General features: G+C 45.1%; 1 protein-coding gene across 8 annotated transcripts in view; it reads right to left on the bottom strand.

The window, feature by feature from the left end:
• ATP6V1E2 (ATPase H+ transporting V1 subunit E2) overlaps positions 1 to 20,772 on the bottom strand; it is a 125,283-nt gene that overhangs the window by 54,201 nt on the left and 50,310 nt on the right. For 4 of the 8 annotated variants that reach the window (XR_004326305.1, XR_004326306.1, XR_004326307.1 and 1 more), the window contains one exon: positions 15,422 to 15,634. The gene's annotated coding sequence lies outside the window, so the exon portion shown is untranslated. Of the gene's footprint in view, positions 1 to 13,499; positions 14,032 to 15,421; positions 15,635 to 16,628; positions 16,777 to 20,772 lie in introns of those variants that run through there. The other 4 variants (XR_004326304.1, XR_004326302.1, XR_004326309.1 and 1 more) reach the window with 2 other exon arrangements.

Here is a 20,772-nt window from a genome sequence, read left to right on the forward strand (position 1 = left end):
TTTGTTTGGATGACAGATACTTGTGATTTTTATCTTGTTGGGTGAATACTTTTGTATTCCTATGAATATTTTCAAGCTTTGTTCTGAGATGCAGTTATCTGGAAACAATGATTCATTCAGGCCTTTCTTTCATGCACTAGAACAGCATTTTGTCTAGGGTTCATTTTCCCTATGACCAAGGAAAAACCCTTCTTAATTACCGTAAGCACTACACTGGAAGTTGTGAGGTTTCTCGTCTGGCTATTGGGTGGGCCTAAGCACCATTCTCAACTACTTGTGATCTCTGGTGACTGTGCCCTCTAATCCTTCTGGGTGTTTCTTGCCCAGGCCTCTGGTAGTTTCCTCACATGCATGCACTGATCAGTACTCAACAGAACACTTGAGGAGGGCCCTCTGTAGAGCTCCAGAATTCACTCTGTATGTAGTTATCGCCTCTCCTATTTTTAACTTTGCGAAGTCTAGCCATCTTGGTTTCCCCCAGACTCCAGTTCCATTTCCTTAACTCAAGAAGCCTGGTGGACAGTTTCCGGGTTCCCCTTCCCTAATGCACAGCCTGAAATGTTTTCCTCCAGGCAGTAAGCTGGGGAAATTGTAGGGCTCACTTATTTTTTGTCTTTTTAGGAGTTACTGTTCTTTGTTGCTTGATATCCAAAGTTTTGAAAGCTACAGTTTCATGTGTTTTGTCTGGGTTTTGAGGGTGTGTGTGTGTGTGTGTGTGTGTGTGTGTGTGTGTGTTTCAGGTGTTTCAGGTGTTTCAGGCAGGGGGTCAATCTAGCTCCTGTTTTCCTACTTTGGGCAGAAGTGGAAGCCAGGACTGTGGATGCCATTTTAATATCTGCTACAGCGGTACACTCCAGAGTGAAAAATATAGGGGATAAGGAGGTTTATCTGCTCCTAAATCAGATGGTAAAATTCAAAGAAATGATAAAATTATTTTGTAAGGATGTAAAGAGCCAGAAGAAAAATACATCCAAACACCTTAACTCAAAGAAATGCAAACTTTAACTGAAGTAGTGGCAGAGTCGGTTGTAATCTTGGCAAAGTAATAAACTGTCACAAAAATTAGGCAACGTGTAACTTGATACTGAATATAGAGCGATGGACTTGCAGTGCCTATTTGAAGGTCAGGGACCGGAGCCCCAGTCCAGTGTCATGAGCAAGAATCAAGCCCTGTAGCCTTGCCAGGGCTTTCTCTGATCAATGAGAAACTTGTGTCAGCAGCACCAAGTCACTCAAACTGAAATAACACAGTTGTTATCCTACTGGATAAGTGACTTTCTAAGAGTAGGAGATTTAAAATTAAGTACAGAAATGATTAGATAGGTCAACTCTACACTAAAAGATGTTAAATTTAGGAACAATCTGGGTAAGTCGAGTGTTCAAGTCCATATGATGTTTAAGAGAATTTACATGTTAGAGTATCTAACAAAGTAGACTTATGATTCTAATTGATAATGTGTATCACTTTTAGACTTATGATTTTAAGTTGAAAATCCTAAGATGCATTAGGTTTATAAAGAATTCCAGGGATTATCAAAAGTCCACAAATGATAAATGCTGGAGAGAGTGTGGAGAAAAGGGAACCCTCCTACACTGCTGGTGGGAATGTAGTTTGGTGCAGTCATTATGGAAAACAGTATGGAGATTCCTCAAAAGACTAAAAATAGATTTACCATATAATCTAGCAGTCCCACTCCTGGGTATATATCCAAAGGGAATCTTAATTCAAAAAGATACATGCACCCCAATGTTCACAGCAGCACTATTTACAATAGCCAAGACATGGAAACAACCTAAATATCCATCAACAGATGACTGGATAAAGAAGCTGTGGTATATTTATACAATGGAATACTACTCAGCCATAAAAAAGAATAAAATAATGCCATTTGCAGCAACATGGATGGACTTGGAGAATGTCATTCTAAGTGAAGCCAGAAAGAGAAAGAAAAATACCATGTGATATCACTTATATGTGGAATCTAAAAAGAAAAAAAAAGACAAATGAACTAATTTACATAACAGAAATAGGCTCACAGACATAGAAAACAAACTTATGATTATAGGGGCAGAGGGGAGGATTGGGAAGGGATAAACTGGGAGTTCTAGATTTGCAGATACTAATATATATAAAATAAACAATGAGTTTATACTGTATAGCACAGGGAACTATATTCAATATCTTACAGTAACTTATGGTGAAAAAGAATATGAAAATGAATATATGTATGTTCATATGTATGTTCATGTATGACTGAAGCATTATGCTGTATACCAGAAATTGACACAACATTGTAAACTGACTGTATTTCAATAAATATATATACATAAAAAATAAATAAAAATTACATAATGACTTCAGAAGATAGTGTTGATTAATTGGACAGTTGTAGCACTTAAAAACAGAATTTGTATTTTAAAGTCAGTTTGAATATATTAGAAGAAATTATAATGGGCCCCCTTCTACATGATTCTAAGTATTTACTAGACTGACAAATATAATTATGAAATTTACAGCTTAAACTTAAAAGCCCAAAGGAAAACTAAAGCTTTCTATCTAAAATGTAAATATAAATTGTAAAACAAAAGTAGACCCTGAATAATGTTGTGTGTTTCAATGCTCCCTTCTTCCCCCAGAATACCAAAAAACTCACACTGATACCATAAACCCTAGCCCTCCTAAAGCACAATGTGAAAACTACTGCTGTGAGCTGTGGGCAGTCACTGAAGGGTTTTCATAAGGCTAAAGATAGCTAACCCTTATCGAAAGCTAACTTTGTACCAGGCACTGTTCTTTACTGATTTGCTCACTGAATTGTCACAATAACCCTCTGATGCATGGCTTATTTTTAGTTCTAATTTCACCAGTGAAGCAACTAAGGTCCACAGCCAGGATTCAGTAGAGCTGGGGTTAAAATTCAGGCCCCTTAATCCAGAGTCTGTGCCTTCAACCACTATGCCATGTGCAATATGATCCCTTAGGTTTTTTGTTTGCCTTTGTTTCAAAGGGTATTCCAGCAACAACACAGAGGATGGGTCAGCGAGAAGACAGAGTCAGGCAGACCAGAGGGGAAATGGCTGCCCCCATCCAAGTGATGGGTAACACGTACATGAGCTAGAACTGTATTGCTGGAGTTGGAGTAAAGAGGAGAGATTTAGAGGAAAGCTGGGAGAGGGATACTTGGGAGGTAACCATTGCACTAGATGAGAAAGAGAGGTGACCCTAGGTTACTGCAAAGATTTGGGCAGGGGAACTGGGGAGGATGACAGAGGGCCAAGATGGAGAGAAGGGAAGGACTGAGCCTGAAGTGGAATGAACAGTCAGTAAACTGCTGGCCATGTAGGTCTGAAGGTTAGGACAAAGATAGGGGTGAAAAACTGGGGAGGCAAAGCATTTGTTAGCAGACAGAGTGCTATGTGAAGAATATTGTTAATCCAATTCAACTCACAACTAGTTTTTGGCTAAAACTATGGTTTTGTTTGCTAATTCTTACAGATCAAAGTCTCTAAGGGCTAACACAGAATCATGGTGTTAAATAAAGCTACCTTTTACATTCACCCCGAAGAGAAAACGAGGTAGCCAACTGCATCATAAAAAATCAGCAAGACAGAGCATTCCCTAAATGGACTATGGCCAATGCCTGTGCTGTGTGCTGTGTGCAGAAGAGTATTAAAGAGTGTTAAACATGGTACCTGCCTTCAGGTGTCTACCAACTTCCCTCTGTCCATGGCATTCAAATATCTGCTAACCACCAGTGAGCTAAATGGGTCAGTACCATGTGTATTAATGCATCTCAAAGTATCTTTCATAATTTAGGATCTGGTCTTACCTTGAAGTTGCCAGGTTCTAAAAACTTTGTTATTTCTTCTTTTATTCACTTGGATCAAAGGGGAAGAACACATAATCATTTTTCCATTGTTTGAGCAGAACCCATTACAGTTGCCGAGAAGTGGTAATTGAGTTTATCAAATGAGATTACCTCCACTCAACCCACCCCCTCTTCTGCTTGCCTTTCTCAATCAGGAAGAACTCACACCACCTTTCACAAAGGACACTTGCATATTTGAATGGTTTCCCAGGAGTCTTTGAGTGGCATATAATTACACTTAATTTAATTTTTTTGTCATTAGTCCCAGAGGTTTTGATCCAAAGTCTGTATTATTCTGATATAAGGAAAATAAAACTCCACCTCAAATTAAATATTTGCCTTTGAGTACAGTTTGCTGTTCATTGTACAACTGATCTTCTGGAAGAGTCTTTGGTTTCCAGCAGCCACTTCTGGGCTTGGCATATTTTCCAGTTCCTTGTGTTTCCCCATCAGTTGTCAGGACACCAGGAGCCTGGGCACACTCAGGTTTCAGAGACACTTCCAGACCTGAGGTCCTGGGAGGTGACACATATGGGAATCTCACATGTCTTTTATCTTTCATTCAGGCCAGCCACCCTGACCTTGAATTTAGAGGGTGGGATGTTCATGTTGAAAACACACATTGATGGAGGAAAGATGAAGCTCTCACACATTTTGTTTCAGGTAACATACCCCACCCAAGTCACAATCTGGCCAATTTTCCATTTTTAAATCAACATTTACTAAGTACCTCCAATATGAGAATACATGATCCCTGTCCTCAACAACCTAACACTATTTTAAAAGAAAGAAACTGAAAAAGGTCAGTCATAGAAGGAAGCCAAATGAAGTACAGGTAGTCACAGAGGTGCAAAAAATATGCAGAGGAATCTCAGAATGAGGAAGGAACTTATCAGGCCATTCCTCTTCAGCTTTTGGGCAAAATCTCCTCCCTCCTTGGTGGCTAAACCAACCATCACATTGTCCCTGACTCCTCATTATCATGATTCATTAGAAACTGCGTGAATTCTCCCCAGCTTAGATTGAGGAGTTTATCACCCAGATGCAGACTTCCTTTTTACCCCAACTCCCCGCATCACCTCAGGGGAATTTCGCATCCACGTAAATGATATCTAACATCCCAGTCTCCAGGTCCTTAACCTTTTGAGCTTCAGGGACCTTCACCTCCTTTCCCTATTGAGCTGCACATCCCCTTGGTCCCATCTCCTATACTACAACCACCCAGAACCGCTTCATCCTTACAGTCTTAATACCCCACTCTCAGATCACAACCTCCGATCCCTCCAGCTCTCACTCAGTCCTCCCAGTACACCTACTCTGACCTCATCCTGACTCTACCTGGTTCTCCGTATCTGTCAGCATCTCCCAACGTCACTTCCTTCCCCATCTAGCCAAGACCCTACAGAGTTTCACTTCCATTGTTCTCTTGTCAACCACCTCAGCTCTGCTTGTCTTTCTATCACATCCCCCCATACACTCCTAAACCTGGATTAATTGAAATATCCACCTTCTGTACCAGGGTTACTTTTAGGACTGCTGGAGAAAAAATCTCACTACGATGAAGAACGGCACCCCACAAATTCGCAGCATCCACTACAGCCTCATCACTTTCAGTAGGTCCTCCACGGCTCTCCCACTCCTCTCAAGTTTCTAACTTCCATGTTTTTCCTCAAGTTCCCAGCGCAACTCCTTCTTCTCTTAGTTGACCCTAACTCTTATTTTAGAGAAATGCAAATTAAAATCTCTCAACTTCCTGCCCCTCCATCGCCACTACCTAGAAATCTACCTACATCTGCCTTTAGCATTACCCTTCCTCAGAAGAAAAGACATTCTGGATGTTCAGCTGTATCCATTGCCACTGGCTTCCTAAAGGACTTAGCTCCATCAGTAACAGTTTCTCCTCTTCTGTCAATCATCAACTAAGGATTCCTACTGGATTCTTTACTTCTTCCTGTAAACAAGCTTATGCTTCTTCTTTTTAAAAATATTCTCTTTCAACCCATCCATCCCCTCACTTCCACCATATAGTACAAGCTTTCCTCTAAAGCCAAGCTTCTAGGACATGTATCTATAGTTTAGTCTACCTCCAGTCCACTCCCCAAAATGGACAATCTGGCATGCCACTGAAAATGCCTAATCAACCTCTACATTCAGATGTCTCACAGACAGCTCAAACTCAGTGTGTCCAAAACTAAACTTCTGATCTCTGAACCCAAACCTTCTTCACCCACAATCCTGACCAACTTAGTTGAAGGTAATGCCATCCTTCCAGTTTCTCGTGCAACTAGATTCATGGAATCCATGAATTCCACGGAATGGATGGAAATTCAAAACAATCCTTTTCTTTCTCTCATACTCCATAGCCCAATCCATCAGGAATTCTGTTGTTTGACCACCTCCAGCACCACCATCCTGACTCAAAATATCATCACCTCTTGCCTGGATTACTACTAAGCAGGTGTCTCTACTGCTCCCCTCCCCTCCTACAGTCTACCACCAATGCAGTAGCCAGAATAATCTTTTTAAAGCATACGTTATATCATGCCATTCCTTGGCTCAAAACAGTCGAGTTGCTACCCAAAGTTAAAGCCCTTCCAGTGCTTCCACTCCCCTCCTTACCTCCTTGATGTTATCCCCTACTATTCTCCTTCCCTCCCTTGCCTCTAGCCACACTGGCTTCCTTGCTATTCCTGGAACATGCCTGGCACATTCCACCTTGAGGCCCTTTCACTGGCCATCCCTTTTGCCTGAAATGCTTTTCCCCAGATAGTCACAGGGTCAGCTTCTCACCACATTCAAGTCCCTTCTCACATGTAACTTTCTGACCACCATATTTAAAATTGCAACCCCTGCCCAGCATTTCTGATTTTCCGCTTAATACGTTTGACTGTTTTATTTATAGCACTTAGCACCTTCTAGCATGCTGTAACTACACTTGTTATGTTTGTTCTTTATTAGCTGTCTCTCCTCACTAAGATGGAATTATCTACTGATATATTCCAAATTCTAATTACAGTGCCTGGCATATAGTAGCATTAAATATATATTTGTTGAAAGTGAATCAAATTACCAAGGTCACCAGTGACCCAAAGGAAACTTTCCAGTCCTCAGCCTTTTGGACATTCCTGCAATTCTGACACCGTGGACCAGTGCCTCTCCCTTGAACCTCTCTCCTCTAATTTTTCTTCTGCATCTCTTGCTGCTCCTACCAGCCTGTTTACAGGTTTCTCTTCCTTTAAATAGCTATGGTCCTCCCAGCTCTATCCTCAGTCTTCCCTCCTCCCTAGTCTTCATGTAGTCCCTAAGCAAGGTATCCACTCAAGGTTTCAATGGCCACCTGAACACTGACTGATATAAAATATACACCTTCAGACAGACCTCTCTCATGCTTCTGGCCAGTGTAATTGGCTGGTTAGCAAATAACATGAAATTCAATGTGTCCAAACCTTTTCCCAAGTTCCCTTCCTCTGTGAATACCACTCATCCAATTGTCCAAACCAGAAACCTGGGGGCCATCCTAAATCACTCCAACTCTCTCTCACCTTCCACATCTGCTCAATCTCCAGTACCCTTGTTTCCAACCCCACCTCTAATCATCTTATTTGAACTGCCATCACAGGCTGCTCACCATCTATGTCTAATCTCGCCTTCCAGTCTCCCCAGCCCTTCCTCCAGGTGGTCAGTGTGGTTACTCAGGTTGCTTCCCTGCCCCTCAGCCATCTATGTGGGAAAATCTCAACTCCCTACAGGTAGGGATCCTGGGTCCTAACATGTCTGCCTCCTCTCCAGCTACTGCCCTGCCCTCCCACGGGCCACTCTGTCCTGAACTCACACTTGCAGTCTGCCCTGAACGTGCATGCCTGCTCATGCCTCCAAGCCTTTGCACATGTGTTTCCCTCTGCTGGTGAAGTCCTGCCCCTGCCTCTCTCCCTTTAGATATCTTGTTCTTCAAAGTTTAGGTGCCACATTCTTCTAAAGCCTTGTCCAATTCCCCAAGCAACCCAGAGCACTCCCCCTATTCTCTGGCCACATTTTGTACATGCCTCAACCATAGCAATGACCCTGTGGTCTTGTAATTATACTAAATGCTCCCTGTTGACCTCCCTGTAAAACCTCAGACAGATGTTAGCCATAGAGGGAGACAGGAACCAACAGTGAGAGATACAAGGCAATGATTACAATACAATATAATGAGATTACTACTACCAGGGAGCTACAGATATGGAAATTGAGGCTCAAAGATTCTTCATGCTATAACAAAAAGCAACATGACTTGGATCTAAGCATCCTGGTAACTGCGGAGCATTAGTCAGGGTTCAAGTACGAGAAATAGAATCCACTGTTGCTTATTAAGCAAAAGTGCTATAACAAATGGAATTCAGTGCTTACAGAATGGGTTGTGGAAAGAGTAGGAGAAGGCGGCCCTAGGTTGGGCCATCAAAAATGGCAATCAGAACCTGCCACCTAACTTGCTCACCAGGGGAGTTACCACTTCTGCCATCATCAGGACAGCAGAGAAGAAATCTCAACACACAGAATCACTGAAATCAAGAGCACACTGCCACGACTCCAGATTCAAAATGTGGGAGGCACTGCCACCCCACCGCTGTGCCACGACACCCAAGGAGCTAGCAACTAGACATGGAGTCAACACTGCAGAAACATCCACACCCAGAATCGTGCTGGTCTCAAGACCTAGTACAGCATGAAGATGATCTCCCTCACTTCCACCTCCAGATACTGTGTTAGTGCATCTAGTGGTGGAAGTTAATTTAAATCCAGAATCCAAGGAACAAGGGACTCTGGGAAATGATGCTTTTAGCTTTCCAGACTGTGAGGCACAGGAAAACACATAGGAGTCTGAAACGGATACCATGTGCCAACCCATGGCACCCCACACCCCACACAAGGAGGGGTTGCACTGAGGGACACACACATCTTATTATGGAAAAGTTCCTCTCAGGGAGACACAGTGTTTGCTTGTTGGTTGGTTGCTTGTTTTAGAACAAAAGCTGAAGGACATCTTGGTTCCTAGGGAAAGTTTTTCCTAAAATGAACTGCTGAAATAAATTTCTTACATGGGGGCATTCCATTGAGGATGCTGTGATGTGACGTACAGTGTCTTTAACGAACGTTTCACAGCAGATACACAAGAGGCATTCATGCACTGATTCTTAAGTCACTTTTGCTAAAACGCAAAGGCAAAATATGGACATGGAAGCAGGGAACTCACTTGTCCCCAGAGCTGTCATTAGACTGTCTGACCCTTAGGTTGGTCACTTTCAAACTGTGCTCCTTGTTGGTCAATTAATCTTTGACAAAGGAGGTAAAAACATACAATGGAGTAAAGACAGTCTTTTCAGCAAATGGTGTTGGGAAAACTGGACAGTTGCATGTAAATCGATGAAGTTGGAATACTCTTTCACACCATACACAAAAATAAACTTAAAATGTTTTAAAGACTTAAACATAAAACAAGACACTACAAATCTCCTAGAAGAAAACATAGGCAAAACATTCTCTGACATAAATCTCAGCAATGTTCTCCTAGGGCAGTCTACCAAGGCAATAGAAATAAAAGCAAAAATAAACAAATGGGATCTAATTAAACTTACAAGGTTTTGCACAGCAAAGGAAACCATAAGCAAAACAAAAAGACAATCTACAGAATGGGAGAAAATATTTGCAAATGATGCAACTGACAAAGGCTTATTTTCCAGAATATACAAACAGCTCATACAACTTAATAAGAAAAAAGCAAACAACCCAATCCAAAAATGGGCAGAGGACCTAAACAAGCAATTCTCCAGTGAAGACATACAAATGGCCAATAAGTACATGAAAAAATGCTCAGTATCACTAATTAGCAAAGAAATACAGATCAAAACTACAATGAGGTATCACCTAACACCGGTCAGGATGGCCATCATTCAAAAGTCCACAAACAATAAATGCTGGAAGGGGTGTGGAGAAAAGGGAGTCCCCCCTACACTGCTGGTGGGAATGTAGTTTGGTGCAGCCATTATGGAAAACAGTATGGACATTCCTCAAAAGACTAAAAATAGACTCACCATATGATCCAGCCATCCCACTCCTGGGCATATACCTGGAGGGAATGTTAATTCAGAAAGATACCTGCACCTTCATAGCAGCACAATTTACAATAGCCAAGACATGGAAGCAACCTAAACACCCATCAACAGACGACTGGATAAAGAAGCTGTGGTATATTTACACAATGGAATACTACTCCGCCATAAAAAAGACTAAAATAATGTCATTTGCAGCAACATGGATGGACCCAGAGATCATCATTCTAAGTGAAGTAAACCAGAAAGAGAAAAAAATACCATATGATACCACTTATGTGTGGAATATAAAAAAGACAAATGAACTTTTTTACAAAACAGAAATAAACTCACAGACATAGAAAACAAACTTATGGTTACAGGGTGTGGGGGAAGGGGCTGGGAAGGGATAAATTCAGAGTTCGAGATTTGCAGATATTAATATACATAAAATAGATAAACAAGTTTATACTGTATAGCACAGGGAACTATATTCAATATCTTGTAGTAACTTATGGTGAAAAAGAATATGAAAGCAAATATATGCACCTTCCAATATGACCAAAGCATTGTGCTATACACCAGAAATTGGCACATTGTAAACTGACTTCAATAATACTTCAATAAAAATATATAAAAACAAACAAACATACAAAAACAACAACAAAAACCTGTGTTCCTTGGAGCCTTTGGGTCCCAGGAGGAGCCTGGGGACTCTCAGTCCCCTCTACCAGAACAACCAGAGTTTCATCTGTCTTATCTCAAGTCCACATAAAATTCACTTTGAAGAAGAGGGTTTAATTCTTTTAAAAATGTTTGAAAAGTAGTCTTTGACCATCTGTCATAAAAGATCTTCTTATAACTGGCTTTTGGGAGGAGCCAAACTGTGGACAAAGTGAAGTCTGACACTGGCCCACAAGACCAGAATTGTGTTTGGCTGATCAAGACGGATTCAAGAGCTATTGAGAGGCCTGGGCTGGCCAATTTTGAGGTGGCCTTTTCCAGATGGCAAAGTCTGTGCATTTTTCTCCACCACTGCCCACAGAACCCAGGTCCAGGCTGGGACCATGACACAAAATAAATAGCAGAATGTCAGGGTACAAAAGGAATTTGGAGGTCCTCCAGGCCAGCACCTTCACTTGACAGGTGAGAAGACTGAGGTTTGGAGGAAGGAAAGGACTCATTAGCTGCAGAGCTGGGCCCTCCCTCCCCCACCCAGCTCCTTCGTGTGGGTTCTTATACCTGACTTCTCCTGCCAGGTCTATATTCAATCAATGTCTTGTCCTGCATCTGCAACTCCCTTAGAATTAAAATGCACACCTCACAATGCTAGCAGTGTTCTCCCGCAGGGTGCTGAGCACTTACTAGAGATTAGTGATTCCAAGAAAACTGTGGCAAATAAACGTCTCCATCCATCGTACGTACGAGCAGCTGTCTGAAAGGGCCTGAGCTGAGAACAAAATGCCTCCTGCTGCCTTTTGCCCTTCCAGAAAGGGAGTGACCTCTTTTGTGGTTTCTTTCCCCGTTTCTTAAGCAGAAGTCCTGGTCTCTGCTCCCAAAAGAGAGCCCGCCAAATGTGGCAAAGCTGTCTACCTATGCAGCAAAAACAGCCGAATCCTGGTTCTGCAGGGAGAGGGACACCGGACTCTGGTGAAGTGAAGCCCAGGGGTCTTTCTACCCAGGCTGAGGTCTGATGGAGGCAGAGAGCCAGGCCCACAGGCCCTGTTCCTTACACTGACGGGGGCTAGAGGCTGAGTCAGGATTCAGGGTCCAGGGGGAGAGTGTATTCTGAAAGACCCAGAGTAAGGAGGAGCCCCGTCCACTGTGGGCGGTCTCCTTCCTTCTCAGCTGCGACTGCTGGTATTTGGCCAAACCTAAATTAGTCAGTCAAGTGAAATCAGGTGGAACACCTTCAAAGCTGCGTGCTCGCCCATCACCTGGCTTTCCTCTATGGCCTTGCCCATTTCCCCCACGGTCCCGCCATCCTCCCCATCTCTGAGGCCCGAACTCGGTCAAGCCCTGTCGCTCCTTCCTGCATCATGGCTTTTGCATCTTCCCCCACCTCCCCAGAGGCCACCTGGATCTCCCATACCATCCTCTCTGGCCCAGAATTCACAGGGCTCTCCTAAATGGCCCCCCACCTTGGTCTCTCCAACCCCTCTCACACCCAAACCGCATGCACCTTCCTCAGGCTCCTCTGCACGTGATCCTCGCTCATCAACTTGCAACGCTCCCCAAAGCAGTGAGCGGGGACTCCAAGGCTGCACATAATGGGGCTGCACACCAAGTTTCCAGAATTGTTTCCCCACTGTGGGCACATTCGCATGTATGTGTACACACACACACACATACACACACATACACATACACACACACACACGGCTTTTGATTGAGCCAGAATGACGTCCCCCCTGTTCCTAGGAAATGTTCCATGGGTTCCTGTCATTGTGCCATTGTTCCCAGCACTTCCCCAACCTGGCACTCCCTCCCCCATAATGTGAACACGTCTAAATCCCTCTCATCCTTTCAACTCTCCTCCTTCCACCTCCCAAGGCCCCTGAGAGCCCTGCCCAGCTTGACGGAGCATCCAGTTGGTCATCTGCACCATTACGTGAACACAGCCTGCAGACCCATGGCAAGGGAGACAGGGCATGCGGCATTACCCCTGTTTTGCAGGAGCAGATCTCCATTTTCCCCAGCTTGCACAGCAATGGGGAGTTTCAGCAGAGCTCGCCTTGGTCTCCAGCCCAGCCCAGCCCAGCCCTCTCCCTTGATCCCTGCAGCCCCAGAGGCAGAGGAGCCAGGGGGCTGGAAGGAGGAGGCGCGGTGGGGGAGGGGAGAAGAAACAGCCAGGGTTGTAGGGGGTGGGGGTAGGGGAGAAGCAGGGACTAATGGTCGCCCCCCCCCCCTATTTTTTTGCCAGAAAAAAATAGGGCAAGCTTGGCTTGGGGAAGCTTCCAGCACACGTGATGGGCCAGGCCTGGGCTCAGAGGTGCGGACACTTCACATTAACAACCCCGCTGCCTTGGGGTGAAAACACGAGAGGGCAGCGTTTCTGGTTTCCTGAGAGGCAGGCCTGAGGCAACTGCCACTTCGGCATATTTCTGTGTTATCACATTGACTTGGTGGGGGTTCGACACACGGTTTGTTGGACTGTGGAGGAAAACACAGTAGCCAGGCCTTTCGAACAGGGCGCTTTTGTCCACAGCTGACACCCTGGCCCGCAGCCCGGCTCAGCTTCGGGGAAGATTTAGGTCAGAAGGAAAATGGGGGTGGGGGTGACCGCAGCCTTAAAATCTGTTCTAGCCCACGATTAGGGAGAGGTTTCCCTTCTTCCCACAGTCACACCTGTGCCCCCTGGGGCAGGGGCAGGGCCAGGGCCAGGGGTGGCTGGCCTTACTTTAGCCATCATGGCTGACTCTGAGGAGAAAATGTGGGCAGCTCTCATTACCCCTGCAAAAGAGCTATCTGGCAAGTTCCCATTGTGCTGGAAATTCCCCAGGCCGTTTTGTTCAGCCCTCACCACTTTCCAGTCAGCTCAAGTCAGGAGCTCTTTCCTTACCTGTCCGGAGTGTGCAGACCTGTGAGAAGGGGGATGTGACCCCAGAGACGCTTCCACTCAGCTGGGGCGGTGGCCACGGAGCTGGGGGCGATTTCCACAGCAAACGAGTTTCAAGAGGCAAAAAGGATGCCGGCCCGAGTCATGGAGAGTTTGAGGGTTGTGTCTGCTTTATATGAAGTTCATTTTCCACAGTGCTTTCTAGACACACTACTCAAAGAGGTGGGGAGTTGAGGAGCAGCCCCTGCACCACCTGCTGCCACGTCTCCCCCAAAAACATTCTCTCTAAGAGGCTCCTTTCCACAGGAATCAACCCGAGAACCTACCGGAAAACCAGTTCTTATCGCCCATGCGCATTTATAGGGTCTGCAAATAGGCTTCAGGTGCCCTCATCTTTCGCACCAAGGGGTCACCTGCGCAGGCCTGGCTCCGGCTGCGCGACGCTCTCCTGCTGGCCTCGCCCGCCATCTTCTGGACGGAGGTGGTACTGCTGCCGGGAGAGGATTCTCCTTGGGCAGAGGATTCTGGGGCAAACCTGAAAATAAACCAGGGGATATCATACGGTATTTTTCTTTCTCTTTCTGGCTTACTTCACTTAGTATGACAATCTCCAGGTTCATCCATGTTGCTGAAAATGGCATTATGTTTTTTTAACACAAGGAATTAATACAATATTGTAAACCAACTAAACTTCAGTTTAAAAAAAAAGTAAAGGTTAAAAAAGAAAGAAAGAAAAAGAAAATCAACAAGGAGAGAGCCATAAAAAAAAAACTACTCTTTTTATTGAAGTATAGTCAGTTACAATGTGTCGATTTCTGCTGTACAGCACAATGTCCCAGTCATGCATATACATACATATATTTATTTTCATATTCTAAAAAACACTGCTCTTGAATGCCAAGAGACCAGTCATTGGTTTCATCTTCTACAGCAAAGATGCATTTAATGATATATTTCTTTGTAGTTGTTGTTTCTCAATCATTTCCAGTGTGTCTTCCACAAGTATGTAGTTGGGCACCAGATATGAACTGGATGCCATGCTAGGTATTGGGGGACAGATGAATCACACAGTCCTGATCTAAAAGAAAGCCTTTTTGTATGAATCTAAAATTTCTCTAAAAAATTAAGTTAAAAGTCTGGTAAGTCCAGATGTCCCGAAACATGTGAGCCAGTGGTAACATTTCCATGTCACAGTGCCATGAGAGGGTATACCATGTGTCATAAGGCCCCAAAAGAGGAATTCTGCTTGGGGCAAAAAGGGGAAATGGTCCAAGGGGAACAGAGAAGGTGACATTTGACTGCTGGTGAGCAGCAAAAAGGGAGGCAGGGAAGGGTCAGATAAATCTTGTCCAATCAAAAACTCCCACCACTTCCTTCCCTCTCCGTAGTGGCCAGCAACATTGTTAGCAGAACACGGGTCACTGGGAACCTTGGAGGGTGTTGAACCTGGTGGGAACCTTGGAGAGTCTAGAGAAGGGGGAGGGGTGAAGGGTTATTGGTTCTTTTTGAAGACGACTTATAGGGTGCTGCAGGGCCATTGGTTCAGCCCACAGGTGTGGGACTGACAGTAAGAATGGCCAAAAGGAAGGAAAACACCAGATTTCAGAATAAAAGAAACCTGGGTTTGAATCTCAACTTTGCTACTTAACAGCTGTGTGACGTGGGCAAATGGCTTAACTTCTCTGAGCCACAGGTTCTTCACACATGAACAGGGATGATAATAACAATCCCTGCTGAGGGGAGTTAAATAGGGCAGTGCCGGTGGAGCCCTGGCCCAGGTAACTGGCTGTGTTGGCCTCGGGGCATGATGCCAAGGCCCTAGGGTAGTTCTTCGGTAGAGTTCTGTGTTCGCCTGTTCCTAGAGGCACCCCACACCTCTCAGGCATCTTCCCAAGAGGGCTGGCATACCTCATGAGACATACTGATACTAAAACATGATTTATTGTTTATCTGAACACGTATTTAGCTGGTCCTCCTGTATATTTAGATGCAAAGTCAGCCACTACCACATTGTGGGGGTCAGTAGATGGGACCCCTCTCAGGTGGCAGTTCTGGTAGCACCTTCGTTTTCTTGGCTGGGAAGTTACTCTGAGGCTTGGAGCAGGTGCATGAGCTGACTGACGTGGGAGGCAGGGGCCCTGTCGGGACCAACAGAGAAGAAATACCAGGTCAGCTCACTCAGAATCTGCCAAGCCCAGGTCTTTCCTGGAATCCTGTGAAAATCTGAACATTGGCCTGAAGCAACAGCCCCTCACGAGAGCTAGATGCCCTTCATCCTTTCCCATTGGTTCGTCTCCCTCCAGAGACTTCCATCTACCTGGCGGCCTCTAATCACTGTGGGATTACATAGCATTTGCAGGCACAGGTCAGACTCAGGCCCAGGCCTGCTCTAACCCAGCCCCCCGTTCTGGAAACTAAGCCAGTTCCAAGACCGGAGTGCTTAGCCCTTCCCCATCACCTGAATCTCTAAGCCCAAAGTTAATTCCCTGGCGGATATGCCCTTCCTACCGACTTAGAATTCTGTCATTCCACTTCGGAGCCCGCAGCCCTGTAGCCTTCACACCTTCAAGGACTGGACGCTGTACCCCAGGGCCCAGGACAAAGCCAGATGCTTGCTGTCACAGTTCTCCTGCCAGAGGAACCTCCAGGGGCCCCCCTCCCTCTGCCTGCTGGGTCGGCTGCCGATGGATGGCTTCCCACTGGAGGTCCCGAAGGCTAGGGCCCTTATCGCTCCTTCCACTGCTGGTCTCATTCCTGTGGGTCTGTCTGGGCTCAGCTGCTGGGTATTTCTGTTTATGACATTCCTCCCTACCTTAACCTCTTGCTGGCACACAAGACTCCACAAAGCCAGCTCTGCAGATTTGGGATGCCACTAGGCATGCTCTGGAGCTGGAACTCTTCCCAGAGGTCTTATGGATTTAGCTTTTCCGGGGTGACTTGATTATTTTGCCAATGATCAGGGGCAGGAACCTCAGGAAAAATCCCTAGACTGACAGCCTCCCGGTGAGGACAAGCTGGACCACAAGGGGGCAGTGTCCACCAAAACTGCTTCACCCTCCCCTTTATATCTGTGGAGGGGACGATGGAGAGTAAAGTTCTTTATGGGAATAAGTTTCTTTTATGTTAACTTACATGAAATGAAAAAAGCGTCGGATGAGACGTTCAAGGAGGCTTTTTTGAGGGCGATTTCAGCACTGTCCCATTACTTCATTTAGAATATTCTAGAAGGCCAGCTGGAGGCAGCTCTAATAGCAGGTGCACCACCTGGCTCCACACCCACCTGTTGTAAGGTGGGAGCAAAGGCAACACGTCTGTATGAAGCAGGGCTTCACTGCCCCCCTCCGTTTTTACATGCAGAGTCTGCACCCCTAAAGGGTTCCAATGACTTGCCAAGGTCTTGGCTTAGCTAATGGCAAAGCCTGGGCCAGGACCCCAGGACCCCTATACTTGGTGCAGAACATTTTCCACTGCACTCTGCTGGGTGGCCCAAAAGGAGTTAATCAGAAGTTGTTACTGAGAGCCCCTGAGGCCCAGGCGGGAGGGTCTCCACGCCCCCTTCCAGCTCCCACCGATGACAGTCCAGAATTTCATCCTTAAGCCAGCTCTTCATTGGAGTATTCCTCCCATCAGGAGCTCCGACCGGCTAGGGTGTACCAGCACCAGTATTCAGGCTTCATCCCAGGCAGGCTTTGCTTTAACAAGCCCAGTGTATGAATGGCCATTGGATTTACAGATTGGGAGAAAGCAGCTTTATGAAATTATGCACAAAATTCCTTTCAATAGCAAGGTTCCCATACCCATCACCTGACTTCCCAACCATTTAAAATAGATTTAAACTTACAAGACTTTGATTTACACCCAACTCTGTGGGAATTCATTTGCTGCTAATTCACCTGCACCAAAGTAGAGGATCCAACAGGAAAGTGGTTAGGAAGTGAGGCCTCTGCTTCTGCTTGGAGGGGGTCAGGACAAAAAGCAGAAGGTGTAGCTCCTTGACCCTCTGGTCTGCCTGCCTATGTCACACTCACTAGCCAGAAGGGAGCCACAGTTTGACCAGAGCCATCGGCTAACCTGACCTTCACTGGCGCCCGCTGTGAGCAAGGCCGTGTGCCCCGCCCTCGTGCAGCTGCTGATCCAGGAGGATGAAGTAAGCACCAGATCATTTAACACAAAGCAGCCAGAGAGGCACAAAGCACACAGTTTCACAGATTGTAGTAGCTGGGATGGGCCCTGAAGGCTGGAGGGGACTTTCGGAGTGGAGATAAAGGAGAGAGGGTTTTGTAGGCTGAGAAAACTATCAGCAAAAAGTCAGGAAGGCAGGAGAGCTCAGATGTACCGAGGGAACATCAAGAAGCATCCTCTCTCCAGCTCGACGATATACTCCGTGGAGGTGAGACCTGCACGATGATCCCTGGTATTCCCCTCAGTATCCAGCACATGGTCATGAATCTGGAAGGGGCTTGTGAAATGTTGTTTTGGGTGAACTCCTCAAAAGGCAAGACCTACCTCCAGGGCACTGAGGCAGGTGTGTTGAAAGGGAACTGAATTCCTAGTAGGAACGAACGTTCTGTGTTGTTATCAATGTATATTGCCTCTTAGCTGCAAATCCACCCTTAGCTGCCTGGCTCCTGATGCTGAAGCAAAGCTCTGTAAGCATTTCTCTGCCCAGCTCATGATGATAGAGAGACATCCAGGTAAGAAGGGGGTTTTCTTCCTGGTTCTGGTGCACTTTCCTTTTTCCTTCCACCCACAATGCTAGGCTGGCACATGTAGTGGTCCTCACCTCCAGAGGGTTTCAGGGGCACTTTGGGGCACAGCTTGTCCCAACACATTTTCCAGCTGAGGTTTTCTCTAGTGACTTCCTGACAAGTTCAACATCAAATTCTAGGCAGCTTCCCAGTGGGTTTTTTTGGCACTCAAGGAGACAGTTTCCTGCTTGCCAGCCTTGACCTGCTTGACCTTGACTTCAGTGAACTTTTACATGGTTCAGTGGCTCCAGCCACACCCCCTCCAATGGAATATGAATCTCAGCCTCTAAGGGGCTCCTCTCTCAAACGCATTACTGTACTTGCTGCTAAAATTAGGAACAAGGATGCCTATTCTCACCACTTCTGTTCAACATAGTATTGGAAGTCCTGGCCACAGCAATGAGACAAGGAAAAGAAATAAAAGGGACACAAATTGGAAGGGAAGAGGTAAAACTGTGATGCAGATGACAAGATGCTATATATAGAAAACCAATGCATTCCTGTATTATTTATAGTTCTCTTTATCCCTAAGTAGCCAATCCCCTGTCACTAGTTAGTAATTCTTTATAGTCTATCTTCCCTGTTGGAATCTCTGTGTGGTTTCTGTCTCCTGATTAGGCCCTGACTGATACGAGGCTCATTTACATGCCTTCACGGACCTGCATACGACCTGGAGGGGCTGTCCTCAAGCGGCCCCTTGCTCCCTCCTCAGTCAGATTGGTCTGGAAAAATCCTCTGAGCATTTGTGTCACCTCTTCCTCCTGAATACCCCATCTCCGCCAGAGTTCCATCGGGAAAACAGAAACTGCTCTTAATGTTCCCAGCAGGAAGTGATTTCATACAGGGGCTTTGGTGCTTAAGTCCTGGCTTCACTTGATCCTAACTTTGTCACTATGGACAGGTGACAGCCTTTTGGAGACTCAGTTACCACTTCTATGAAGACAAAGATAATAATAACTCATATGATTGCTCTCAAAAATTACATAAAATCATGCTTGAAAAATTCCTAATAACCAGTACATGGTTAGCGCCCAATAATTGTAAGCTATCATTGTTGTTACTATTATAATCCTCTAACTGCTCCAGCACACCTAGGCTGAAGTGTCTCAGAGTCACAACAGTCTGTCACTGAGGCAGCCAGAAAGGTAGGAGGGCATTTCAGCAGTAAGATATCCGTCCCTAGTTGACGTAAAGACAACCGCAGACTGGAGAGGGGTCACAGAGGTGGGGGGCGATGTGGAGGTTGGGTATGACCCAGGGCCTTAAAGATGCCTGCCTGTCCTCAACCAGAACAAGTCACACAGCCTAAACTTCCTTCAGCTATGCAGCGCAAACCCTCTCTTCCAAAAATTTAATTGAAAATGTAATATATGCACATTGTTTTTTGAAAAGTCGAAGTGTAAAAATGCAATACAGTTAAGAATGTCTCCCTCCTACCCCCAAATCCCCAATCCCCCCACTCTCCCAATTCAAAGGCAACCATCACAAACCAGTTTCTTATGTGTCCTTCCAGGCAAACTCTAGGCATACACCAGGATAATAAAGATACTTGCATATTTTAATACAGATGAGAGCACTGCTTTTGCTTTCCCACTGAATATAGCTTGGAAGGCATTCCATACTTGTGCTGACACATCTACCTTACTTGGTTTTCCTTTACTCTTATTCTTTCAAAAATTTGCATAGTATTCTTGACATAAATATGGCACTATCCAGCTCCCTTCTGGTGGAAATTTAACTTTTTCCCAGTCTTTTGCTATTATAAACAATGTTGTAATAAACATCTAAGTACATACTTCTTTCTTTTTTTTTCTGAGGTGGAAAAATCATTTTATGTCGTATATATATATATGACCGAAACAGTATGCTGTACAGCAGAAATTGATGCAACATTGTAAACTGACTATACTCCAATAAAAATAAATAAATAAATAAATAAATAAATAAATAAATAAATAAATAATTGTTTAAAAAGCTAAGAAAATGCTAACAAGATAGCTAAAAAAATATCATCTTGCATCTGAGATTTGGAGCCCCAAAGACCATCTTGATGGTCTAATGTAGAAATGTCAGGGAAGGAGGTGGGAAATCTCAAGGATGGGATGGGAGTCCTAGCTCAACCACTAATGTCTTTTGCCCTTAGATACCAACCACTTCATCTCTCTGTATGACTCAGGTCCCTGCTTGTCAGGAAGCAACAATTATACCTGCTTTAAATTGCCTCATAGGGTATTCTGAGAATCAAATGAGATCATGTAAATGAAAGTCTGTGAGTGCTGTACTAATACGCAAGTGTCTCCAGTTATTTGCCAAACTGACGCTTGACATGTTGCTCTATGAATATACAGTGCCCTTTGTGCTCAATGCCCCTTCTAAAGGGAACTGACCACCCCCACGGCCCTCCCCCAACAGCTTCTGCCTAGGAACAGCCCAAGGCTGCTGTCCACTGTCCTGTATGTCCCTACCTCCCCATCCTTCCATTTCTCCACTGTCGACTGAGCTGGGCTGGGCACCTTCCCAGTCCATGG

This window comes from Camelus ferus, chromosome 15 (assembly GCF_009834535.1).
Source record: "Camelus ferus isolate YT-003-E chromosome 15, BCGSAC_Cfer_1.0, whole genome shotgun sequence".
In the NCBI taxonomy this organism is placed as follows: domain Eukaryota; kingdom Metazoa; phylum Chordata; class Mammalia; order Artiodactyla; family Camelidae; genus Camelus; species Camelus ferus.